General features: G+C 45.0%; 1 protein-coding gene across 1 annotated transcript in view; it reads right to left on the bottom strand.

Moving 5' to 3' along the window:
• The window catches only part of FKBP5 (FKBP prolyl isomerase 5), a 138,474-nt gene extending 121,331 nt beyond the window's left edge, over positions 1–17,143 (bottom strand). The window contains exon 1 of the mRNA XM_073005931.1: positions 17,123–17,143. The gene's annotated coding sequence lies outside the window, so the exon portion shown is untranslated. The remainder of the gene's footprint in view (positions 1–17,122) is intronic.
• Positions 17,144–27,305: the final 10,162 nt, after the last annotated feature.

The raw sequence follows: 27,305 nt of genomic DNA on the forward strand, positions 1-27,305 counted from the left end.
AAAAAAAAAAGATTAAAAAAAAAAAAGAGAGAGAGATGATGTCTGCAGAAAAGACAAATAAAGGCAAGACTGAAACCACCTCGAGGGCAGGGGTTCTGTCCCAGTCATTTGTCTGTTCTCAATGCCTAGAAGCTTCCCTGTTTACCAGTTGCCAGGGAGAGTCACTGAAACAACTTATTCATTCATTAACACAGAAAGACAAAGTTGATCAAAATTCCTCTGTATACTAATACCAATTGATTAAGCATCTACTATGCTTAATAACAGCAGATATTAGGCTGGGCACGGTGGTTCACACCTGTAATCCTAGCATTTTGGGAGACTGAGGTGGGCAGATCACCTGAGGTTGGGAGTTCGAGACCAGCCTGACCAACATGGAGAAACCCCATCTCTACTAAAAATACAAAATTAGCCCAGTGTAGTGGCACATGCCTGTAATCCCAGTTACTTGGGAGGCTGAAGCAAGAGAATCGCTTGAACCTGGGAGGAGGAGGTTGCAGTGAGCTGAGATGGTACCATTGCACTCCAGCCTGGGCAACAAGAGCAAAACTCTGTCTCAAAAACATAAAAATAAAAATAAAATAAAATAACAGCACATATTAAGCTCTATGCTATCAGGGTATATATGTCCCAACCCTCAAGGGCTTCAGTCTAGGAGACAGTGACATACACGTAACATGTCAGTTCTCCTCTTCATGTTACAGGGGTTGTGACAGATGTCTGCATAGAGCACAGTAGAAGGCGCCAAGGAAAGAGGAATCAGCTCTTCCTACGAGAGGCAGGGAAGGCTTCATTGAAGAGGTCACCTGACAGTAGAGCTGAATCTTAGAAGATGAAGTAGGTGTTTGCCAGACAGAGGAGTGTGGACAAGGAGGAAAGGGATTCCCAGGCAGGAGGGGACAGCATGAGCAAAAAGCATGCAGACCTGGAAAAGCCTAATAATTGAGGGAACAGTGAGGAGCAGTGTGGGCAAATCTGCAGAGGGCTGTGTGGACGTGTCACATGTCTGGGACCAGGCTCTTCCAGGAGGAAGACAGAAAGGCAGGGGAGGCTGCCAGACTGTGTTGTAATACACCGCAGCAACAACAACAGGCCCTGTAGATACAGCTACAGGGTTCTTTTTTTTCTAGGCCAGAGTCTGTGGAGAACAGTCAGTTCCACAGTTCCGATGGCAGCCTTGCTAGCCCCACCCACTCTCCCAGAAAACCACTCCGGTCACTGCACTTGCCTTCCTTGGCATTTGGAAACATGTGTGCTTGCATTTTCCCAAAACATTGCTGCCCTTCAGAATTCAAAGATGACACGGGCTATGGCTGCAGATACCTGGGTGTGGGGTGAGCAGTCCTCTCCTAAGGCACAGTATGGTTCTTTGCAGGGTCTGTCACTAAAGCCAGCTCCATGGGTATGTGACCTGTGCAGAATACAGGGCCCTGTACTTAGAAGAGCCCTGTGCTGGGTTTAATGCTCTACTGCCGCTGTCTTCAAATTCTTAGTGCTTTCTTCACAAAGGGCCCTGCACTCTCATTTTTCACTGGGCCCTGCAAATTATGTGGCCAGTCCTGCCTGTCACTGGTAGTGACCCTGGGCATGCTTGTGGAACTGCTCAAACCACATCTCATTTTAAAAGCACTTGGAATTCACTAGACTCATTCACATGCATTTTATCATTTGATTCTCTTTTTCTGTTTCTTTTAGAGACGAGGGCTCACTCTATTGCTCAGGCTGGTCTCAAACCCCTGGGCTCAAGAGATCCTCCCACCTTGGCCTCCTAAACTGTCAAGATTACAGGTGTGAACCACCTTGCCCGGACTTATCATTTGATTTACACAATAGGGTAGACTGGTGTTACTCTTTATTCTCATTTATTACTTGAGAAAATTGACGTTTGGCAACTTTCTCCAGGTGGCACAGCTAGGAAGTAGCAGAGCTTGTACTTGAACTCAGCCCAGGCAAGCCCTGCTCCACCTACTACCGAGCTACCTTCATCTTGGTTTCAGAATCCTTTTAAAGGCAGCTTTGTACATTAAGGTTTTTAAGAGTCAAAATATGCCAGGCGTAGTAGTTCATATCCCAGCACTTTGGGAGGCCGAGGTGGGCGGATCACCTGAGGTCAGGAGTTCAAGACCAGCCTGGCCAACATGGTGAAACCCTGTCTCTACTAAAAATACAAAAATTAGCCAGGCATAGTGGCATGCACCTGTAGTCCCAGCTACTCAAGAGGCTGAGGCATAAGAATTGCCTGAACCCAGGCGGTAGAAGTTGCAGTGAGCCGAGATTGCGCCATTACACTCCAGCCTGGGTGACAGAGTGAGACTCTGTCTCAAAAAAAAAAAAGAGAGACTACATGGTAGAGTAGATATCTGTAATTTCACAGCTGCCTATCGCCTTTTGAATAGTTCAGTTTTGAACAATTTTCAGCCATTATGTGTTCAAATACGGTTTCTGTCCTTTTTCTTCTTTCTTTCTGGGGCTCCAATTGAAACACACTCAACCTTCTTACTTCATCCCTTTCTTCTGTATTTTCTGTCTTTTATCCTTCTATGCTTTGTCCTAATAAGTTTCTTCTATTTTCAGCTCACTTAGTCTCTTTTCAGGAAAAAAAACCCAACTCTTCTTAAACCCCAACTATTGAGCTCCATGTGTTTATTCTATTATTTAAGTCTATAATTTCTATTTGGTTCTTTCTTTCTCCTTCCTTCCTTTCTTCCTTCCTTCTTCCTTCTTTTCTTTTCTTTTTTTCTTTTCTTTCTTTGACAGAGTCTTGCTCTGTCGCCCAGGCTGGAGTGCAGTGGCACAATCTCGGCTCACTGCAACCTCCACTTCCCAGGTTCAAGCAATTCTCCTGCCTCAGCCTCCCGAGTAGCTGGGATTACAAGGCACATGCTACCATGCCCAGCTAGTTTTTATATTTTTAGTAGAAACAGGGTTTCAGCATGTTGGCCAGGCTGGTCTTGAACTCCTGACCTCAGGTGATCCACCCGCCTCGACCTCCCAAAGTGCTGGGATTACAGGTGTGAGCCACTGTGCCCGGCCTCTATGTGGTTCTTTTTCAAATCTGCTATGCCACTTCATGTATCTCCCAGTGCCCTGCTATAATTTTCAGGCTTATCTTTTCCATCCTTAAACATAGTATTATTGTTTTATGGTCTATAACTGATCATTCCAATCTGGAGTTCCTGTGAGTCTGCTTCCATTGTCAGATATTGTTTTTGCTTTTTACCAAAAAAAAAAAAAGAGAGAGAGAGAGAGAGAAACAGAGTCTCTCTGTGTTGCCCAGGCTGGTCTCAAACTCCAGGGCTCAAAGCATCTTACTCTCTTGGCCTCCCAGAGTGTTGGGATTACAGGCATGAGCCACTGCAACCAACCAGTTTCTATTTGTGTTTTCATTTTCAAGATAGGGTCTCACTCTGTCACGTAGGCTGGAGTGCAATGGTGTGATCATGGCTTACTGCAGTCTTCACCACCTAGGCTCAAGCAATTATCCCACTTCAGCCCCCAAGTAACTGGGACTACAGGTGTGTGCCAACATGTCTGGTTAATTTTTTTTATTTGTAGACACAGGGTCTCACTATTTGCAGAGACCAGGCTGGTCTCCACCTCCTGGCTTCAAGTGATCTTCTTGCCTTGGCCTTCCAAAGTGCTGGAATTATAAGTGTGAGCCACCACTCCTTGCCCCATTATCAGTTTTTACTGATTCATTCTCATGTCACCATATACCTGGTTATGTTTTGGACATTGTACTTTTAAAAATCATTTTAAGTAACAGTAATAATATCTTCCTCTGGGAAAGATTTCCATTTGCTTCTCCAGGCATCTAGGGGCACTGGCAGTCTGGGATCATCTTAACTCAATTTCAGGGCTCCAGATTTTCTGAGTCACCTGATGACTCAAAGCTGGACTACGTTTATGGAAGGGTTTTTGTTTTGTTTTCATTTGTGTGTGTGTGTTTTTTACAGTTGCCCTTTACTCAATTGTGCAGTTCTTTGGGGTCCCAGTCTAAGATTGGTAGAATTTTTTTTTTTTTTTTTTTTGAGACGGAGTCTCACTCTGTCGCCCAGGCTGGAGTGCAGTGGCCAGATCTCAGCTCACTGCAAGCTCCGCCTCCCGGGTTCACGCCATTCTCCTGCCTCAGCCTCCCGAGTAGCTGGGACTACAGGCACCCACCACCTCGCCTGGCTAGTTTTTTGTATTTTTTAGTAGAGACGGGGTTTCACCCTGTTAGCCAGGATGGTCTCGATCTCCTGACCTCGTGATCCGCCCGTCTCGGCCTCCCAAAGTTCTGGGATTACAGGCTTGAGCCACCGCGCCCGGCCTTTTTTTTTTTTTTTTTTTTGAGACGGAGTCTCACTCTGTCGCCCAGGCTGGAGTGCAGTGGCCAGATCTCAGCTCACTGCAAGCTCCGCCTCCCGGGTTCACGCCATTCTCCTGCCTCAGCCTCCCGAGTAGCTGGGACTACAGGCACCCGCCACCTCGCCTGGCTAGTTTTTTGTATTTTTTAGTAGAGACGGGGTTTCACCCTGTTAGCCAGGATGGTCTCGATCTCCTGACCTCGTGATCCGCCCGTCTCGGCCTCCCAAAGTTCTGGGATTACAGGCTTGAGCCACCGCGCCCGGCCTTTTTTTTTTTTTTTTTTTTTTTTTTTTTGAGACAGAGTCTTGCTCTGTCACCCAGGCTGGAGTGCAGTGGCCGGATCTCAGCTCACTGCAAGCTCCGCCTCCCGGGTTCACGCCATTCTCCTGCCTCAGTCTCCCGAGTAGCTGGGACCACAGACGCCCGCCACCTCGCCCGGCTAGTTTTTTTTGTATTTTTTAGTAGAGATGGGGTTTCATCTTGTTAGCCAGGATGGTCTTGATCTCCTGACCTTGTGATCTGCCCGTCTCGGCCTCCCAAAGTGCTGGGATTACAGGCTTGAGCCACCGCGCCCGGCCAGATTGGTAGATTTTTACGTCATGTATTGCTTCATAGCAAACTACTCCAAAATTTAGTGGCTTAAAACAGATGTCGCCGGGCGCGGTGGCTCAAGCCTGTAATCCCAGCACTTTGGGAGGCCGAGACGGGCGGATCACGAGGTCAGGAGATCGAGACCATCCTGGCTAACACGGTGAAACCCTGTCTCTACTATAAAAATACAAAAAACTAGCCGGGCGAGGTGGTGGGCGCCTGTAGTCCCAGCTACTCGGGAGGCTGAGGCAGGAGAATGGCGTAAACCCGGGAGGCGGAGCTTGCAGTGCACTGAGATCCGGCCACTGCACTCCAGCCTGGGCGACAGAGCGAGACTCCGTCTCAAAAAAAAAAAAAAAACAAAACAGATGTCCAGCCAACTTTTTTTTTAAGGACGAGATAGTATATAGTTTAGACTTGCAAGCAATACAGTCTTTGTCACAACAACTCAACTCTGTCATTATAGCAAAAAGCAGTCATATATAATAGATAAACAAATGGCATGTCTGTGTCCCAACAAAACTTTATTTACAAAAATAGGCAGCTGTCTTCAACCTGATGAAGGGCATCTGTGAGAAACCTACAGCCAATATCACACTTAACAGTGAGAGAATGGATGCTTTCCCCAGGAAATAAGACAACGATAAGGGAAGAATGTCTATTCCAACCACTTCTACTTATTTTTGTTTTGTTTTTTTGAGACAGAGTCTCGCTCTGTCACCCAGGCTGGAGTGCAGTGGCTTGATCTCAGCTCACTGCAACCTCTGCCACCTGGGTTCAAGGGATTCTCATGCCTCAGCCTCCCAAGTAACTGGAATTACAGGTGCACGCCACAACACCTGGTTAATTTTTTGTATTTTTTAGTAGAGACTGGGTTTCACCATGTTGGTCAGGCTGGTCTCAAACTCCTGACCTCAAGTGATCCACCTGCCTTGACCTCCCAAAGTGCTGGGATTACAGGCATGAGCCACCACATGCAACCATTCCAAACACTTCTATTTAACATTATACTGGAGGTTGTATCCAGGGCAATTAGGCAAGAAATACAAATTAAAGGAATCCAAGTAGAAAGGAAGACGTAAAACTATCTCTTTACGGACACACAATCTTGTATATGGAAAATCTTAAGGAATCTACTTAAAAACTATTAGAATTAACAAACAAATTCAACAAGGTTGCAGGATACAAGAAAAATTAACAAAAATCAATTGTATTTCTACATACTTGCAATGAGTAATCCAAAAATGAAATTAAGAAAACAATTTCATTTATGATAGCATCAAAAAGAATAAAATACATTTTATTGGAGTACATTGAATGAAAGAAGTGTAAACTTAGAAAACAACAAACATTGTTGAAAGAAATTAAAGACGGTCTTTAGGCCAGGTGTGGTGGCTCACACCTGTAATCCCAGCACTTTAGGAGGCTGAGGCAGGTGGATCAGGAGGTCAGGAGATCGAGACCATCTTGGCTAACACGGTGAAACCCTGTCTCTACTAAAAATACAAAAATGTAGTGGACGTGGTGGCGGGCACCTGTAGTCCCAGCTCCTCGGGAGGCTGAGGCAGGAGAATGGCATGAACCCGGGAGGTGGAGCTTGCAGTGAACTGAGATTATGCCACTGCACTCCAGCCTGGGTGACAGAGCGAGACTCATCTCAAAAAAAAAAAAAAAAAAAAAAAAAAAAGACAGTTTTTAGTGGAATGTATGCAGAGCTTTTTAAAAAAAGAAATTAAAGACCATCTAAATAATTGGAAAAACTAGCCAGGCATGGTGGCTCCTGCCTGTAATCCCAGCACTTTGGGAGACAGGTGGGAGGAGTGCTTGAGCCCAGGAGTTCAAGACCAGCCTGGACAACATGACAAGACCCTGGGTCTACAAAAAATTAGCCCAGCGTGGTGGCATGCACCTGTCGTCCCAGCTACTCGGGAGGCTGAGGTGGGAAGATCGCTTGAGACCAGATGTTGGAGGCTGCAATAAATTGAGATGATGCCACTGCACTCCAGCCTGGGCAACAGAGCCAGACTCTGTCTCAAAAAAAAAAAAAAAAAAAAAAAAAAATTGGAAAAACATCCTATGTTTATGGATTGTAAGACTTAACATTGTTTAAAATGCCAATTTTTCCCAAATTGATCTTTTGATATAATGCAATCCCCATCAGAATCTGAGATGACTATTTTATAGCAATTGACAAGGTGATTTTAAAATTCATATGGACCAAGAATAGCCAAAACAACTTTTAAGAAGAAAAACAAAGTAGGAGGGTTCATATTTCCTGATTTCAAAACTTACTGCAAAGCAGCAATAATCAATGCAGTGTGGTACTGGCACAAGGATAGACTTATAGAGAAATGGAACACAATTGAAAGTCCAGAAATAATCTCACTCATCTATGGTCAACTGATTTTTGACAAAGGTGCCAAGCATTGGGGAGAATATGGAGAAAATGGAATTTTCATGCATTAATGATGGGAAAGTAAAATGGTATGGCTGTGGAAAACAGTTTGGCAATCCTAAAATGTTCAATATGGAATTACCATATATTCCAGTAATTCCACTCATAGGTATTTATCCAAAGGAATTAAAAGCAGGAACTCAAACAGATACTTGGATACCAATGTATATATATCAGCATTATTCATGATAGCCAGAAGGTGGGTCCAACTCAAATGTCTAACAGTTAATGAATGGATAAACAAAATGTGATATATCTGCACAATGGAACACTATTTGGCCATAAAAAAAGAATGAAGTAAGTCTAGGCTCAGTGGCTCACGCCTGTAATCCCAACACTTTGGGAGGCCAAGGTAGACGGATCACCTGAGGTTGGGAGTTCGAGACCAGTCTGACCAACATGGAGAAACCCTGTCTCTACTAAAAATACAAAATTAGCCAGGCATGGTGCCGCATGCCTTGTAATCCCAGCTACTCAGGAGGCTGAGGCAGGAGAATCGCTTGAATCCGGGAGGCAGAGGTTGCAGTGAGCTGAGATTGCACCATTGCACTCCAGCCTAGGCAACAAGAGTGAAACTCTGTCTCAAAAAAAAAAAAAAAAAAGAACGAAGTACTAATAGATGCTACAACATATATGAACCTTGAAAACATAATAAATGAAAGCAGTCAGTCACAAAAGATCTCATGTTATATGATTACATTCACATGGAATGTCCAGAACAGGGAAGAAAAGAGACAATATATAGATTTCTTAGGGCTGGGGGTGTAAAAGAAGGGAGGATGGGAAGGTGATAGGTAAAGGATACAGAATTTCTTTTTGAGAAATTATTATAAAGTTGACCATGGTAATGGTTGCATACATATGTGAATATACTAAAAACCATTGTGCTGTACACTTTAAGTGGGTGAACTGTATGGTATGTGAATTATCTCTCAAAAAAGTTGTTAATAAAAATAAAAGAACAAATAACCAGCCATGGGTCATAGTTTGCCTACTCCTGGCTTAAAACAACAGCTGTCATATTCACTCACTATTATTTGTCCGTTCTCACATTGCTATAAAGAAATACTTGAGACTGGGTAATTTATAAAGAAAAGAGGCGGCCGGGTGCGTTGGCTCATGCCTATAATCTCAGCACTTTGGGAGGACAAGGTGGGTGAATCACCTAATATCAGGAGTTCAAGACCAACCTGACCAACATGGTGAAACCCCGTCTCTACTGAAAATACAAAATTAGCCGGGCATGGTGGTGCATGCCTGTAATCCTAGCTACTCAGGAGGCTGAGACAGGAGAATCACTTGAACCTGGGAGGCGGAGGTTGCAGTGAGTGGAGGTCACGCCATTACACTCCATCCTGGGCAACAAGAGCGAAACTCCAAAAAAAATATATATATATAGTAATAATAAGGCCGGGCACGGTGGCTCACGCCTGTATTCCCAACTTTGGGAGGCTGAGGTGGCGGATCACCTGAGGTCAGGAGTTCGAGACCAGCCTGGCCAATATGGTGAAACCTGTCTCTACTAAAAATGCAAAAACTAGCTGGGCTTGGTGGTAGAAGCCTGTAATCCCAGCTACTCGGGTGGCTGAGGCAGGAGAATCGCTTGAACCTGGGAGGTTGCAGTGAGCCAAGATTGTGCCACTGCATTCCAGCCTGGGAGACAGAGCAAGACTCCATCTCAAAAAATAATAAATAAGTAAATAAATAAATAATAAAAGAAGTTTAATTGGCTCATGACTCTGCAGGCTATACAGGAAGCATAACGATTTCTGCTTCTGCTTCCAATCATGGCAGAAGGCAAAAGGGGATCGAGGCCTCTCACATGGCAGGAGCAAGAGAGGGAGCGGGGCAGTGCCACACATTTTTAAACAACCAGATCTCACGAGAACTCACTCACTATCACAAGAACAGCACCAAGCGGATAGTGCTAAACCACGCATAAGAAATCCACCCCTATGATCCAATCACCTCCCACTAGGCCCCACCTGTAAACACTGGGGATTACAATTCAACATGAGATTTGGTGGGGACACAAATCCAAACCACATCATTTGCTCATCATTCTGCAATTTGAACAGAATTCAGCAGGGACAGTTGATCTCTAGTCTACGTGGCAAGGGTTGGGGCAGCTTGAACAGGGCTGAATGATCCACTTTCAAACTGGTCTTACACGGAAGGCATGGAAATTGTCAGTCCTTCTTAAGGTTTACACCTGTAACTGACTGACACAGCATCACTTCTACCACATTCTCTTGGTTAAAACAGGTTACAGCCCAGTCCAGTTTCAATGGGAGGGAACTAACAATGGTGTGAATATTCAGATATATGGTTCTCTGGGGACCACTAAGGTTACTCTCTATCCCAGTCCATCTTCTGTCTCCTAATGATTCACTTGCTCTTACATGTACAATACACTCACTGCCCCTTAATTCCCCCCAAGGTCTCACCTCATTAATGTGCTAGTATTGAGCTTGATGTCCATACTTTCCTCATCTAAATCAAGGCCAGGTACGAATGAGTCTTCAATTTCAATTGATGCTGCTTTCGGTCTGAAGACCTTTGAACTTCAGGTTATCCACTCCCCACACACAGTGGTGAGGCAGGGAAGGTAAAATCATAATTGACACTCACTAAAAAGGAGGAAATGGCCGGGCATGGTGGCTCACGCCTGTAATCTTATCACTTTGGGAGGCCAATGCAGGTGGATCACCTGAGGTCAGGAGTTCAAGACTAGCCTGGCCAACATGGTGAAACCCCGTCTCTACCAAAAAAAATACAAAAATTAGCCAGGGGTGTTGGCACATGCCTGTAATCCCAGCTACTCAGGAGGCTGAGGCAGGAGAATCTATTGAACCGAGGAGGCAGAGACTGTAGTGAGCTGAAATTGCACCACTGCACTCCAGTCTGGGCGACAGAGACTCTGTCTTAAAAAAAAAAAAAAAAAAAAAAAAAAAATGGCCGGGCGCAGTGGCTCAAGCCTATAATCCCAGCACTTTGGGAGGCCGAGACGGGCGGATCATGAGGTCAGGAGATCGAGACCATCCTGGCTAACAGGGTGAAACTCCGTTTCTACTAAAAAATACAAAAAACTAGCCAGGCGAGGTGGCGGGCACCTGTAGTCCAGCTACTCGGGAGGCTGAGGCAGGAGAATGGCATAAACCCGGGAGGCAGAGCTTGCAGTGAGCTGAGATCCGGCCACTGCACTCCAGCCTGAACAACAGACCAAGACTCCATCTAAAAAATAAATTTAAAAATAAATAAATAAAAATTTAAAAATAGGATGTCCAGTTAAATTTTAATTTCAGATAAGCAACAAATACTTTTTTTAATGTTAAGTGTATCCCAAATATTGCAGGAACATAATTTGCACATGAAAAAAGTATTCAGTGTTTATCTGAAATTTGAATTTAATTGGGATACACACTGAAAAGTTATCCATTAACTGAAATTCAGATAAGAATTTAACTGGGAGTGCTGGGTTTTTGTTTGTTTGTTTGTTTTTTGAGACAGGGTCTCACTCTGTTGCAAGGCTGGAATGCAATGGTGCAATCTCAGCTCACTGCAGCTTCAACCTCCCATGCTCAGGCAATCCTCCCACCTCAGCCTCCTGAGTACCTGGGACTACAGATGTGCACCACCATGCCCTACTAATTTTGTTTATTTTTGGTAGAGACAGGGTCTCACTATGTTGCCCAGGCTGGTCTCGAACTCCTGGGCTCAAGCACACCTCCCACCTCAGCTTCCCAAAGTGTTAGCATTATAGGCGTGAGCCACCACACTTGGCCAGGAATGCTGTATTTTTTTTTTTTTTTTTAGACAGAGTCTCACTCTGTCACCCAGGCTGGAGTGCAATGGCATGATCTCGGCTCATTGCAACCTCTGCCTCCCAGGCTCAAGCGATTCTCATGCCTCAGCCTCCCGAGTAGCTGGGATTACAAGCGTGTGCCACCACACCCAGCTAATTTTTGTATTTTTAGTAGAGATGGGGTTTCACCTTGTTGGCCTGGCTGGTCTGGAACTCCAGACCTCAAGTGATCCACCCATCCTGGCCTCCTAAAGTGCTGGGATTACAGGTGTGAGCCACTGCATCCAGCCAGGAATGTTATATTTTTATCTGGCAACCCTAACCTAACTCTTACATTTTCTTCTATCTTGGTCCAATAATTTCTCACTATCTCATTAGGTTTTTGATGCATTTAAGATTTAAATCATGATTCCTGAGTGATTAAATAATCTCTACAACAAACCCCTGTGACATGAGTTTACCTATGTAATAAACCTTCACATGTACCCCAAACCTACAATAAAATTTAAAAAAAAGAAAAGAAAAGACAGTCTTTTGACAAATGGTGCTGGAACAACTGGATAATGGCGTGCAAAATATAAACTTTGATTTACATCTCACACCGTATAGAAAAATTAACTAAAAATGGATCCTGGACCTAAATGCAAAACCAAAAGCACTAACATTTCTAGAACACATAGAAAATCTCTGTGACTTTGCGTTAAACAAAGACTTATTTGATATGAAACTAAAGGAATAATACATTAACAAATTGTATTTTATCAAAAAAAAAGTTTTTTTCAAAGTTAAATTCAGGCTGGGCGCCGTGACTCATGCCTGTAATTTCAGCACTTTGGGAGGTCAAGGTGGGCAGATCACCTGAGGTCAGGATTCAAGACCAGCCTGGCCAACATGATGAAACCCCATCTCTATTAAAAATACAAAAATTAACTGGGTGTGATGGCAGGCACCTGTAATCCCAGTTACTTGGGAAGCTGAGGCAGGAGAATTGCTTGAGCCTGGGAGGCGGAGGTTGCAATGAGCTGAGATCATGCCACTGCACTCCAGCCTGGGCAACAAGAGCGAGACTGTATCTCAAAAAAAAAAAAAAAAGATTAGCCAGGTGTGGTACTGGGCACCTGTAATCCCAGCTACTCGGGAGGCTGAGGCACAAGAATCACTTGAACCTGGGAGGCAGAGGTTGTAGTGAGCCAAGATCAAGCCACTGTCTAGCCTGGGCGACAGAACAAGACTCCGTCTCAAAAAAAATAAAAAATAAAAGTTAAATCCCGACACATAGAAATGATATTCAAGGTGATTGATACCCTAAATACCCTGATTTGATCATTACACGTTCATGCATGTAACAAAATATCACATGTACCCCATAAATATGTACTAATATTATTTATCAATTTTATAAAAGATTTAAAGATATTTGTCTAGCATATGTAGTTGTCTTTGGAGTATTGGTCCAATTCTAATTGACCTTTCTGTACTGGGGAAATTCCTCTATTATGGGTTTTGCCTCTCAAACTAGAAGTCAGAACTCAGATTCCCAGCCTCCCTTGCAGCTAGAACATTGACATGTGACCCAGTTCTACAAATCACACACCCAAGAAAGGCTTCAATTCTGAAGTGCACAGAAGGAGGCTTGGTGATCACAATGGCAACAGAAGTGGTTTCGCAGGGTTGTAAGGTCAAGTTCCTGAAGTCGAATTTGGCATTGGTGCTGGAGGCAGGAGTGGCTGTGCTAACATTAAGTTCTCAGCATCAGTGTTCAGCAACGGTGGTAGCAATCATTTTCTCTGCGATGTGATTTTAGGCATTACCCCTGGAAGCTTAGCCTGGAATCTGTCTCTCTCCTCCCTCCCAATGATTCTGTGAGTTACCTAACAACCTGAAATAAGTCCCCTTTCTGCTCATTCTAGTCAGATAGGACTCTGTTGTTTGTAACTAAGATCCACTAATGATACACCTGGTCTCTGGGCTCTGATCTTTCAGTAAATAGTTGTGCAAACTTGAGAAATTTCTCTCCCCTCCATGCTGCAGTTTCTACTTCTATAGAGAAGTGGGGTCAGGTATCTAGAAAGGAGCTCCAGGCCTACAGAGTCACAGACAAGTAATTGAGAGCCCAGAGAAGCCTGTTGCCCGCTGTATTTCCAGGATGACCACTGCCAGATCTGAAGCTGCTTCTTTCTGTTCTTCCTAAGGTGCTGAACTCCAATGCAGCACCTACTGCCTTCACTTGGTTGTACCAGTGACACCTCAAGAGGAAAGAATGGTTTTCCATCTTTATTGCTCAAAAAACTAGGAATATATCTGGGTGGCTGGATTTAGCTCCTGAGACAATTTCCCAGTTGCAGAAGCTGCTTTGAGACACCAAGATCACTGGGAGCCTCAGGAGAAGGTCTAATAGCTTGTCAACATGTTTTGTGGGATTTATAGATACCACATATCACTTATCGGCCTTTGTTTATAAATTGTATATTTTTGTAGACTGAGGTACAAAAATACTTACTGTTTGCAATCCCAATGACAATATATTTTTTGCCTTGACAAACTTATTCTAAAATTCATTTGGAAAAATGTGCATGTAAAGATTGCTATGAAAATTCTGAAAAAGAATTATAGCCCCACCAGAGATGAAAACATAGTACAAAACTGTCACTAAAACAATTTGATTCTGCCATGTGAAATCCAAATATATATATATATATATGTGCGTGTGTGTACATATATATATATATATATATTTAGACAGTGTCTCACTCTGTCACCCAGGCTGGAGTGCAATGGCGAGATCTTGGCTCACTGCAACCTCTGCCTACCAGGTCAAGGGATTCTCCTGCCTCAGCCTCCTGAGTAGCTGGGATTACAGGCACACACCAATGCACCCAGCTAATTTTTGTATTTTTAGTAGAGACAGGGTTTCACCATGTTGGTCAGGCTGGTCTCAAACTCCTGACCTCATGATCCGCCTGCTTTGGCCTCCCAAAGTGCTGCGATTACAGGCATGAGCCACCGTGCCCGGCCTGCAAATTTATTTTAATCAAATCATACAAATGAAATAATATAAAACATAGAAATAGTTCTAACTACCTATGGACATTTCAGAGCAGTGAGGAAACATTTAAGTATTCAACAACAATGGTAGAAAAACTGATTAGCTATCTGGGGATGAGGAGGGTGAGGGGAATTAGGTCCTTACCTCGTTTCTTACAACAAAAATGCTCCAGATGAATCAAAGATCTGAAGGTAAAAGATGAAACTATAAAGATAATATAAGAGAAAACACTGACTGGATGCAGTGGCTCACGCCTGTAATCCCAACACTTTGGGAGGCCCAGGCACATGGATCACTTGAGGCCAGGAGTTAGACACCAGCCTTGCCAATGTGGCAAAACCCTGTCTCTACAAAAAATACAAAAATTATCCAGGTGTGGTGGCATGCACCTGTAATCCCAGCTACTCAGTAGGCTGAGGCAGGAGAATCACTTGAACCTGGGAGGTGGAGGTTGTAGTGAGCCAAGGTCGTGCCATTGCACTCTAGCCTGGGCAACAAGAGCGAAACTCTGTCTCAAAAAAAAAAAAAGAAAAAGAAAAAAAGAAATACATAAGAGGATACTGAACCTCACTCATAATGAAAATTATGCAATTTAATATAATGATATGCCATTTGTATCTACTTGATTTAAAAGTTTGATAATATACAATATAGGTAAGGATGTGGGAAATAGGGCAAAGCCATTTTCGTTTGTGGGAGTGAAGATTGTGTAACCTCTTTGGCAGATAATTTAGCAATGTTTATCAAATTTTAAAACCCACATACTCAATGACCTAATATTCCACTTCCAGGAATTCATTCTATAGCTGTACTCCTACATGTTGGCCAAACTGTATATACAACGATGTTCTCTGTGGTATTTGTAACAGCAAGAAACTAAAGATAATTTGATCATCAGTACCAGGAGATTGTTTTACTAAATTATGGCTTTGCCATTCAACATATGCAACAATTTAAAAGAATATGATATGTATCTATGTACTTACATAAAAAGATCTATAAAATATATTAGGTGAAAAAGCAAAGCATAGAACAGAATATAATGGATAGTCCCACTTCTACTTTTTAAAAATGTTATATGTATAGTTAGTTAAATGTAATTAAAGTTCCGGTGGAACTTTACAGAAAGATATGCAAGAAACTCTTAATGGTGGTTATGCCTAAGGGGATGGGACTGGGAATCTAGGGTAGGAAAAAGGACTAGTTTTTATTGTATTTCTCTTTAGATTGTTTTAAGTGTATTACCAGATACTTGAACTACTTTCATAATTTAGATCACTGGTAAGTATGAAAAGACTTTTGACCTAACTTGTTTTTTTAACTTTTATTTTAGGTTCAGGGATACATGTGCAGGTTTGTAATACAAGTGAACTCATGTTAAGGGAGTTTGTTGTACAGATTATTTTGTTACCCAGGTACTAAGTTAGTACCCAATAGTTATTTTTTCTGATCCTCTCCCTTCTCTCTCCTCCCACCCTCCACCCTCAAGTAAGCCCCAGTATCTGTTGTTCCCTTCTTTGTGTCCATGTGTTCTCATCATTTAGCTCCTACTTATAAGTGAGAACATGCGGTATTTGGTTTTCTGTTCTTGCATTAGTTTGCTAAGGATAATGGCCTCCAGCTCCATGTTCTGGCAAAGGACATGATCTCATGACTTCTGACCTAACTTGTGATAAGAGAAATGTAAACCAAGACCATATTATACCTGTCAGAAGGATATATTATTTTCTCCCTAGAAGATTGCTACAGTTTTGTAATACAGTAGGTTGGTCAAGGTGTGGGAAAATATTATTGGTAAGAGCAAAGATTGATGAAACTTCTTCAGAGGGAAATTTGGCAATAACTAACACAGTCTTTGACCTAATAATTCCACTCCTAGGAAATTTTCCTGCAGAAATATTCTCATATATGCCAAGGAAGTAGGTAGGTATAAAGATCTAGTTCCTTGCAGCATCATTTGTGCTGAGTATAAATAACTTAAGGCCTGCCAACTGGTTAAATAAATAATGGTACATTCGTACAATGGAATTCTTTTTCTTGAGACAGAGTCTCCCTCTGTCACCCAGGCTGGAGTGCAGTGGTGTGATCTTGGCTCACTGCAACCTCCACCTCCCAGGTTCAAGAGATTCTCCTGTCTCAGCCTCCTGAGTAGCTGGGATAGGTGTGCACCACCATGCCTGGCTAATTTTTGTATGTGTAGTAGAGGTGGGGTTTCACCATGTTGACCAGGCTGGTCTCAAACTCCTGACCTCAGATGATCCACCCACCTTGGCCTCCCAAAGTGCTAGGATTATAGGCATGAGTCATCACACCTGGCCTTGTACAATGGAATTCTATATAGTGTTTTTTTTAATGAGGCAAATCTATGTATACTTATAACAGAGATTGTTAGTTGTGCCCCAATATCCATCCTCCTCTTCCCCTCTGATTTTTGAGCTGGGTACATGGCTATTTGAAATAAAGAATAAATTTTCCAGCCTCCTTTGCTAGTAAGTGGGCCCCTGTGTTCTTGTTAAAGTTTTTTTTTTTTTTTTTTTTTCTAGATAGATGCAGATGTAATGGCAGGAGCTCAGACAGTCATATTGGAACATGAGGTAGAAGCCCCATGTTGAAGATGGCATAAAAGCAATAGAAGGATCCTAGGTCCCTGATAATTATGGAATCTTAGTATTGCCTGGTCACTTACCTTTGGACTTCGTTAGAGAGACAAATCAATGTCTAATTTTGCAAGGCACTGATGTTTTTAATTTTCTTTCACCAGCAGCCAAATCTAATCTTAACTGATACATATTATATTTGTCTGTTTTCACGCTGCTGATAAAGACATACCTGAGACTGGGCAAGTTACTAAAGAAAGAGGTTTAATTGGACTTACAGTTCCGCATAGCTGGCGAGGCTTCACAATCATGACGGAAGGCAAGGAGGAGCAAATCACATCTTACGTGGATGTCGGCAGGCGAAGAGAGCTTGTGCTGGAAAACTCCCCCTTAAAAAACCATCGGATCTCATGAGACTTATTCACTATTATGAGAACAGCATGGGAAAAACCTGCCCCCATGATTCAATTACCTCCCGCCGGGTCCAAACCATATCACATATAATGACATGGAATGATTTCTAAGATAAATTGTTAAATGCAAAAGCAAGGTGCAAGCAATGCATACAGTATGATACTATTTTTGGAAAAAAGTGCAGAAAGATATACCTATGTTTGCATATGGGCAGCATTTTCCAGAAGTATATACTGTTTGAATTTTTCACCATGTGCAAATATAACTTATTCAAAAGTGAACTTTAAAAAATCAGTTTTAAACTAATTAAAAAATGATTTGTATTTCTAAACCATAACAATTTGATTTTTTAGAAATCAACATAGTTTGATGAAACTATAGTTGTTTTTTCTTTTCTTTCTTGTTTTACATATTTGTAGGATTTTAAGATATTTACATGCAAAAGAGAACAGTCCCAGACAATAAAAATAACTTAGGCTTTAAATATTTCTGATGTGATGTTATGCAAACGCTTTCATTCCCAGGACCCCAAAGGTCAATATGTTGAACATACATTTTAAACTTGCAAGTCCATTCAGCAACATATATTGAGCATCTGTGATCTTTAAGGCACGGCTTTTAGGTAAACAAAACAGACAAGATATGTTTGTTCATGGAGCTTATGTTCTCATGGGACAAACAGGGTAATGTGATAACAAGTGTTGAGAATTCCATTAGAGAGGGTAGTGAGGGAAGACCTCTGAGGAGGTAACATCTGGGCTAAGGCCCAAATGATGAGAATTCTAGGAAATGATCCTAGCACATGCAGAAGCAGAAGGATGCTCAGAGCAGTTGCGGAAGACCAAGGGGCAGGAAGAGTAGCTTCAGAAAAGGTAGCAGGGCAACATCTGTGTGCTTCAGCGAGAGATACTCCGCACCTAACCAGAAGTGCAAAACATAGGGCTGGGTGCAGTGGTTCATGCCTGTAATCTCAGCTCTTTGAGAGGCTGAAGTAGGAGGATTGCTTGAATTCAAGACCAGCCTGGGCAACTTAGGAAACCTGGTCTCTACGAAACATAAAACAATTAACTGGGCATGGTGGTGTGTGCCCATAGTTCCAGCTACTCAGGAGGCTGAGGGGGAGGATCACCTGAGCCCAGAGAGGTTGAGGCTATAGTGAGTCATGATTGCACAACTACACTCCAACCTGGGTGATAGAGTGAGATCTTGTCTCAAAAAAAGAAGAAAAAAAAAGTGTGAAAAATAAAAAGCCAATGATACCAAGAGCTGGCCAAAATGTGGAACAGTTGGAACTGTCATACTTTGCTGGTGAGAACATACAGTCACTTTGGAACACAGTTTAGCAGTTTATTTTGAAGTTAAGCATACACACATTTGCCATACGACTCAGCAATTCTGCTCCCAAGACAAATAAAAACATGTGTTCACAAAAGGAGTTGTACAAGAGTGTTCACAGCAACTTTTTCATAATAGCCCGAAACAACAAACAACCATAATGTCCATCAACAGAAGAATGAATAAATAAACTGTAGTATAACCATCTAGTGGAATACAATACAGCCATAAAAGGGAACAAACTACTTAATATGTGCAAAAACATGAACAAATCTCAAAAACATTATGTTGAACAAAAGAAGCCAGATACAAAAGAGTACATACTGTATGACTCCATTTATGTAAAATTCTAGGAAATATAAATCTAATCCATACTGATAAAAAGCAGACTGGACCAGGTAGGGATGGGCCCTTGCTTGGACCAGGTAGGGATTGATTGCAAAAAGAGACAAAGACAGCCGGTGCAGTGTCTCATGCCCGTAATCCCATCACTTTGGGAGGCTGAGGTGGGCAGATGACTTGAGTCCAGGAAGTCAAGACCAGCTTGGGCAACATGGTGAAACTCTGTTTCTACAAAAAGAAAAAAAAAAAAAAAAGCCAGGTGTGGTGGCTCACACCTGTAGTCCGAGCTACTTGGGAGGCTGAAGTGAGATGATCACTTGAGTCTGGGAAGTGGAGGCTTCCCTGAGCTGTGATCTCAACACTGCACTCCAGCCTGGGCCGGACAGAGTAAGTCCTTGTCTCAAAAGAAAAAAAAGAAGGCCGGGAGCTGTGGGTCATGCCTGTAGTCCCAACAGTTTGGGAGGCCAAGGTGGGTACATCACCTAAGGTCAGGAGTTCAAGACCAGCCTGGCCAACATGGTGAAACCCTGTCTCTACTAAAAATACAAAAATTAGCAGGGCGTGGTGGCAGGTGCCTGTAATCCCAGCTACTCAGGATCCGAGGCAGAAGAATTGCTTGAACCCGGGAGGTGGAGGCTACAGTGAGCAGAGGCTGTGCCACTGTGCTCCAGCCTGGGCAAGAGAGCAAGACTCCACTTCAAAAAAACGAAAGGAGAGGAAAGGAAAGAAAAGGAGAGGAAAGGAGAGGAAGGGAGGGGAGTGGAGGGAAGGGGAGGGGAGGGAGGGGAGGAAAGGAAAAGAAAGAAAGATAAGAAAAAGAAACGGGGAAACTTTCAGAGTGGAGGAACTAATCTATACTGTGATAGACATTACATAGGTAAACATTTGTCAAAACTCATCAAACTGTATACCTAAACAGGTGCATTTTATTGTATGTAAATTATGCCCCTGTAAAGTTGATTTAAAACACACGGTGTGTGTGTGTACTTACTAGTCTGGTACATTATGTTTCTACTTCTGTCTGTTTTTTTGTTTTTTGTTTTTTGAGACAGTCTCGCTCTATCGCCCAGGCTAGAGTGCAGTGGTGCAATCACAGTTCACTGTAACCTTGAACTCCTGGCTCATGATCCTCCTACTTAAGCCTCCCAAGTTGCTGGGACTACAGGTGCGTACAATCACACTGGGCTAATTAAAAAAAAAAAAAATGTAGAAACAGCATGTCCCTATGTTGCCCAGGCTGGCCTCAAACTTCTGGGCTCAAGCAATCCTCCCACTTCAGCCTCCCAAAGTGCTGGGATTATAGGCATGAGCCACCACACGGGGCCTCTCTGTATTTTCTAGAAAATAGCTTGCAAATAATTGTTTGTTACCCGCTCTCTATTTTCCCTTTATCCCCTGCACCAAAGTGAATTAAGCCCATCACCTGGAATTTCTAACTATTAAGGCCAACTCCATCCTCTCAGCCCTCGCCACAGAGATGTTTGTTTCCATTTTACAGCGGAATCTTAGAGAAGGCTTTTGTAGAATGGGAGGTGTCAGGAGAAAGCCCCAGAAGTGGGTAAGGAGGGTAGGTATGGTAAGGTGGTAGTTATCTTGCAGGGAGATACACCTGGAAGTTCAAAGAGAAGCATGGAGGCCCTCATGGTTTGCTAAGGAACAGCTCGTAGGGCCTGGCACTAGGAAAGGGCCCAGGCTCTGTTTTGTAAGCCAATCCCCTCACTACCTGCCCCTTCACAGCAAGGAGCCAGATTTGTCTACCATCCCAGCCTAGTTCCCAGAGATCTGAGGGCTGCCATTGCATAGCCAGATGCTGCTTTCACCCTGGCATGCAAACCAACAGGTATCTCCCAAGCCTGGCAACGTGCAGGGCGGTAAGCTGGCTCCCCTCAGGGAGATGCTGAGGCACCAGTGCCTCGCCTTCTGAGACTCACTTCTGATGGCAGGAACTGGGCCGACCCTAGAACTGAAGCTGGCCATGTGGCCTGGTCACTCCCCAAAACTATTTAGTAAACTCTCATCACAGTTTTGCTGTCCTGTCCAGGTCCCGTGGGCACAAAGCAAAACTAATTTTATCCCAAAGCCGGGGGTGGTAGTGGGTGCCTGTAGTCCCAGCTACTCGGGAGGCTGAGGTGGGAGGATCACTTGAGCCCAGGAGGTTAAGGCTGCAGTGAGCCATGATCACCCTACTGCACTCCAGCCCAGGTGACAATGCAAGATCTGGTTCCTGCCCCCCAAGAAAAAGAAGAAGAAGAAGAAAGAAAGAAAAAATCTTATAACAAGAAGCCAGTATCAGTAGAGTGGGCATAAGTGGGCAGGGGCAAAAAGAGGGGAGTGACTCCTTGGGGCATGTGGTGAGTGAGAAGGATGTGGCTCAGGTCAACGGGAGCCACACTTGTTGAGGGAACCCTAGGACTAGAATGAGGCAGCAGCCAAGGCCAAATCCTGTGGCCTAGAAGAGGGACAGTCCAATGGAATTTTGCCTCATTATGAAGACAGTTGGATCCAGTGACAATATTAGCTAATGTCTACTAAGCCCTTAATGAAGCTGGTGGTCTAGATGGTCTAAGGTGCCTTAACTAATTTAGTCTCCAACAACAACCTTATGAGATAGACACTACCACCCTTTGACAGTTAAGGAAATGGAGGCACAGAGGTTTTAAAAGACCTGCCCTTCTAGCAAGCAGCGGAGCTGTGACATATACTCTAAGCCACAACACCTCTCAGAAGTCAGTGTACGAGGCTGAAGCAGCTTAGCTGGAGGGTGGGGACCCAGGGATCAGCAAATGCTCCTGCCCTGGGGATTCTCATGTGAGCTTTTTCCCAGACTTAAGTGCTCAATTTGCATAAACGGTAGCAGAGAATGTAAAAAGCAACCACTTGTCCAAAACTGTGCAGCCACCCAGGAGGGCTGTGACCTGCCTCTCTGGACTCACACCCTCACATCCTCTCTCCCCTGCGTCCCTGCCCTGCCTGTCCAACTACTAAGCCTCGGGGTCCAAATATTTTCTTGACTTCCTGCCCTTCTCCCTTCCTTCTGACTGTCAAAATCTGTCAAGACTCAGCCCAAATCTCACCTCTTCCAGAAATCCCTCACAGACATCCCTGATTGGAACAATCTGTCCCCAGTCCATCCACTGAGACGTGAGGCTCTTTCAACTGAGGCCTGGGGTCACTTCTCAGTGGATCCGTCTCCTGGGGGCATAAAACCACAAGGCTTGCTTAGTAAGGGGCTGACACCCATCCATGGTTAAGCAGGTCCTTAGGGGGTTATGAGGACATCTCTCTTCACTGACTTGAAAAATCTTAGGCGGCCGGGCGTGGTGGCTCACACCTGTAATCCCAGCATTTTGGGAGGCTGAGGTGGGTGGATCACCTCAGGTCAGGAGTTCAAGACCAGCCTGGCCAACATGGTGAAACCCCATCTCTAATAAAAATGCAAAAATTAGCTGGGCATGATGGTGCCTGCCTCCCGGGTTCAAGCAATTCTCCTGCCTCAACCTCCTGAGCAGCTGGGATTACAGGCGCCTGCCACCACACCCTGCTAATTTTTGTATTTTTAGTAGAGACAGGGTTTCAGGGTAATCCTGAATCCCAGCTACTCAGGAGGCTAAGGCAGAATCACTTGAACACAGGAGCAGAGGTCGCGCCACTGCACTCTCACCTGGGTGACAGAGCAAGACTCAGTCTCAAAGAAAAGAAAAGAAAAATCTTAGGCTTGGAGATTCACATAAATTCTATTTAAAAAGCAAGATGGGCTGGGCAAGGTGGCTCACGCCTGTAATTCCAATGATTTGGGAGACTGAGGCGGGAGGATTGCTTGAGCCCAAAAGGTCCAGGCCGCAGTGAACTGTGATCATGCCACCACGCTCCCACCTGGGCAACGGAGTGAGACTCAGAAAAAAACAAAACAAAACAAAACAACAAAAAATAAGGCCAGACACGGTGCCTCATGCTTCTAATCCCAGCACTTTGGGAGACTGAGGTGAGCAGATCACCTGAGGTCAGGGGATTGAGACTAGCCTGGCCAACATGGTGAAACCCTGCCTCTACTAAAAATACAAAAATTAGCACGGTGTGGTGGCAGGTGCCTGCTTGAACCCAGGAGGCAGGAGAATTGCTTGAACCTGGGAGGCAGAGGTTGCAGTGAGCTGAGATGGAGACATTGCACTCCAGCCTGGGTGACAAGAGCGAAACTCTGTCTCAAAAAAAAAAAAAAAAAAAAAAAAAGATGTATAGGATTTTACTCTCAAAATGTATTTTCTTCAAAAATACTCTGTGTTCTGCTGGGCATGGTGGCTCATGCCTGTAGTCACAACACTTTGGGAGGCCAAGGTGGGCAGATCACCTGAGGTCAGGAGTTTGAGATCATTCTGGCATCCGTGTGGAGAACGGAGAGAGAGGATGGTATAAACCTGAAGGTGAGATCTTTCCAGCCCCTGTGCCATTAGAAGCCCTGGGAGGGAAGTGGTGAGAAACGCCAAGGCAGTGGTGGTGAGGCCTGAAGGAGGGGTTGGATGGAAAGGATGGGACAAGAATAACCCGTGGGATGTGAGGACTGATTGGATGGGGTAGGAGAGGGCAGAATCTAGGGTGGCCCAAAAGTTTCTGTCCTGGGCTGCCATGTGACATGAGTTACCAAGATAGGGGAGACAGCTGGGGGCAATGGCTCGAATCTGTAATCCCAGCAACTCAAGAGGCCCAGGTAGGAAGATTGCTGGAGGCCAGGAGTTCGAGCCCAGCCTGGGCACAAGGTAGGGAGACCTCGTCTCTAAAAACATTTTAAAAAATAAGCTGGGTGAGGGCCGGGTGCAGTGGCTCAAGCCTGTAATCCCAGTACTTTGGGAGGCCAAGGTGGGTGGATTATCTAAGGTAGGGAGTTCAAAACCAGCCTGACCAACATGGAGAAACCCTATCTCTACTAAAAATACAAAAATTAGCTGGGCATGGTGGCGCACGCCTGTAATCCCAGCTACTTGGGAGGCTGAGGCAGGAGAATCGCTTGAACCCAGGAGGCAGAGGTTGCAGTGAGCAAAGACCGCGCCACTGCACTCCAGTCTGGCAACAGAGTGAGACTCAGTTTCAAAAAAAAAAAAAAAAAAAAATTAGCTGGGTGTGGTGGCACACACCTATAGTCCTAGGTACTTGAGAGTCCAAGGTGGGAGAATCACTTGAGCCCAAGAGTCCAAGGTTGCAGTGAGCTATGATTGTGCCACTGCACTCCAGACTGGGCGACAGAAACCCTGACTCTAAAATAAAAACAAAATAGGGAAGACAACAGGAAGATCAGGCAAGTGGCAGTGTCTGTATGCTCTGGGAGGGGTGGGCAGAGGTGATGGCCTCAGTGTGCAGCACGTTGTGTTTGAGTTCCACTCTCGGGAGTTCTTCTGCCTATGTGATGTTCCCCAGTCTCTCACACCAAGACACACGCACCCTTAGAAGACAGTTACTGTGTCTTGTGATTTCTGTGCCACCCCTCACCCTTCCTACCTGCCCCAACCCATCCCAGGCATATGCTCTGTACTCAGTGACTGCAGCTGAATCAGGTTTAATTGAATCCAAGCTTCCTCCCTGCCCAACTCTCGAGATCTGGTAACTGGGTTGCAAACACTTTCCCCTAACTGGCTGGTCTCTGGATTTCTGCTGTGCTGCCCTGGAGGAATCTGAGAGAACCCACCCTTCTGTTGAAGGGGTCTAGACAGCTTGGAACCCTACTGCCAGTCCCAAAGCTGCCACATCAACCTTGGGACTGAGCCCTCTTCCAAGCCTTCCCACCTCCCCATAGGGGAGAGCATGGGCCTGGGGCATCTGCAGCAATGGGAAGAATGGATGGGCTGGAGGGAGGAGTGTGGCAGTGAGAGGAAAGACCAGCCTTGTGTTTACTGGTCTCACCAAACCTCAGCTCCTTGGAGACCTTTGTTCCTAGAAGTGATGGAATCCTTACCCCACCCCCCCATCCCCATTCCTGCCAGGCACCCAAACAAGGTGCTGTCCCAGAGTAAACCCACAGCTCTTGTGCACTCTCTCATTCCCATAGAGCCATCAGTAGGAAAAATTAATAGAAAAGACTCCAGTTGGATGCAAAGCCAGAGGCAGCTGGGAACCAGCAACTGAGCCCACATTTCCCCTACAGCGTCGTCAGCTCAAGGCGTGTGAGCTAGGCTCGCCTGAGAGCTGAGGGTGGAGAGGAGCCCCCTATCATGAGACAGTGTGTGAGTGTGTGTGCCTGTGCGCCCGTGTGTTCATGTATGTGTGAGTGTGTGCTCCATGTGCACATGTGTTTGTGGGGCTATGTGCCCATGTATGCATCTGTGTGTATGCATGCATGTGTCCACATCTGTGTTGCCCATTATGTGCCCATGTGCATGTCTGTGTGCGCCCTGTGTGTATGTGCAATGAATGTGCACCCGTGGCAATGCCCACCCACGGGAGGGGCAGGGGAGCTGTGGGAGCAGTGGGGGACATTTTCGCAAACTTGCTGTTGTGGGCAGGCAGGTAGAAGTGGGTCTGGATATGGTTGTGGGAACAGGAGTCATGTGTTTGTGGTGGAAGGAGGATTTCTGCTCGGGTATTTGTGAACGAGGACTGGACGACTGAGGTGGGGCAGCTGTGCTTCTGGCTGAGGCCCCGCTGTCCTTCCTGGGGTCACCTCCCAGGGCAGCCACCTTTGCCAGAAGTGCCCAAGTTTGATGCTCCAGCCTGGGCTGGCGTGGCCAGCAGAAAGCACAATGTCTTAGAGGCCCAGCAGAAGGATGACATCAGTCTCTGAATGTTGAAAAGGGGCATGTGAAAGTGTAGGGCGGGAGGAATAAATCCCTTCAATTCCTCCAAAAGTGACTGACCCCATCTCCCTGGAAGGCTGTGCCCTAGGATGGGAGGGTTGCAAAATGGAGGAGGCTCTGTCTGTTCTGGTAGTGGAGACCTGGGTGACACCACTCCCCAGATGTCCAAGGACTGGGGGGCCTCTGGGGGTGGCATTTGAATTAGGCCATAAATGATTAGGAGAATGTCAGAGAAAGGAAGTGGGAGGGGAAAGGGGGCATTCCACGCGGCAGAAACAACCCGAGCAAAGGCACAGAGGCAGGAAAATGCAGGGTGTGCTTGCGAGAGTCAGAGGCCCTCTGCAAGCTGCCTCCCGTGTGTTCATGGAAGAAAGCTGAGACCCAGAGAGAGGAAGTGTTTCTAAGACCTAGCAGTAGAAATGAGGTCCTCTTACTCCAGGTCAGTGCTTTTTGTTATCCTAAAAAGCTTGCAGGAGGGAACACCGAGGAGTCGGCTGTTGGTTTGGTTTCCTTTGCTTTCTTGTCCCCATCTAGGGCTGAATCAGGGATCCCTGTTCTTTGCCTTCCTCTGCCAGCAGCTAGTTGTGTGATTCTGAATAAGTCACTTCCCCTCTCTGGGCCCCTCATCTCCAATATGAAGGAGGTATAAGGCCTGGCCTCACCTGGGAATGCCAACTGGGACTCCATAGCAAGCTAAAATGTGGCTTAGTTATCCTCCTATCCCCAGCACCTGGCAGAATCTACAGCACGACATAGGTGCTTAAATAACTGTTTCTGAGTGAAGAAAGGAAGGACAGAATGAAAAGCATCGTGACTCTTCCCTAGCACTCTACTTTGACAGCCTCAGCCTCTCCTCTCCCCAGGTAGGACAAAGGATGTAGGAGTCCCAGACCTTGAAGAGGAAGGCAAGAAAAACAAATAACCTAATTACACAGGGGCCCTAAACTCTCCCTCTGGGGGGATGCCCCTGAGAGAACCTTTCCTTGCAGCCTTGGCCTTGCTGAAACTGCGCAGTGAGGAGGGCCGGGAGGAGGGGCAGGGACCTCTAGCAGAATAGGAGGCAGCTGGGCCTGAGCCACGGCTGGCCCTCCCCTTACCCCCTCCCAACTCACAGCCTCTCTGCTCCAAGAAGTGTCCCAAGCCCTCTGGTCCCAACCCTGAGGGGTTGGGCTGAGTCTGAAACCTCCTGTTTCCCAGGCCAATGATACCTTCATTTTTTTCCAGTTCCAGTAACCCCCTTTTTTGAGGCCTCCCTTTCATGTTAAGAACTTTATTGCTCATTTCCCTCTTCTATGACAGCAGCTGTATTTCTTTTAACTTTGTAAAACACACACATGATCTATGGTAATAGATAGAAATCAGAATCAGTTGCCTCTGCAGTGGAGACTGACTGGAAGAGGGCACAAAGGAATTTGGAGGTGGTGAAAATGTCTGAAATCTTGATCTAGGTGATGGTTACATGGGCAGATATATTTGTCAAAATTCATCAAGCTGTACACTTAAGATTTGTGCATTTTACTGTATGTGGAATGTATGTACATTATACCTCATAAAGCACTGCTAGCATCTAAAAGATACACATAGGGAAAAA

Source organism: Chlorocebus sabaeus, chromosome 17 (assembly GCF_047675955.1).
Source record: "Chlorocebus sabaeus isolate Y175 chromosome 17, mChlSab1.0.hap1, whole genome shotgun sequence".
Classification (NCBI taxonomy): Eukaryota; Metazoa; Chordata; class Mammalia; order Primates; family Cercopithecidae; genus Chlorocebus; species Chlorocebus sabaeus.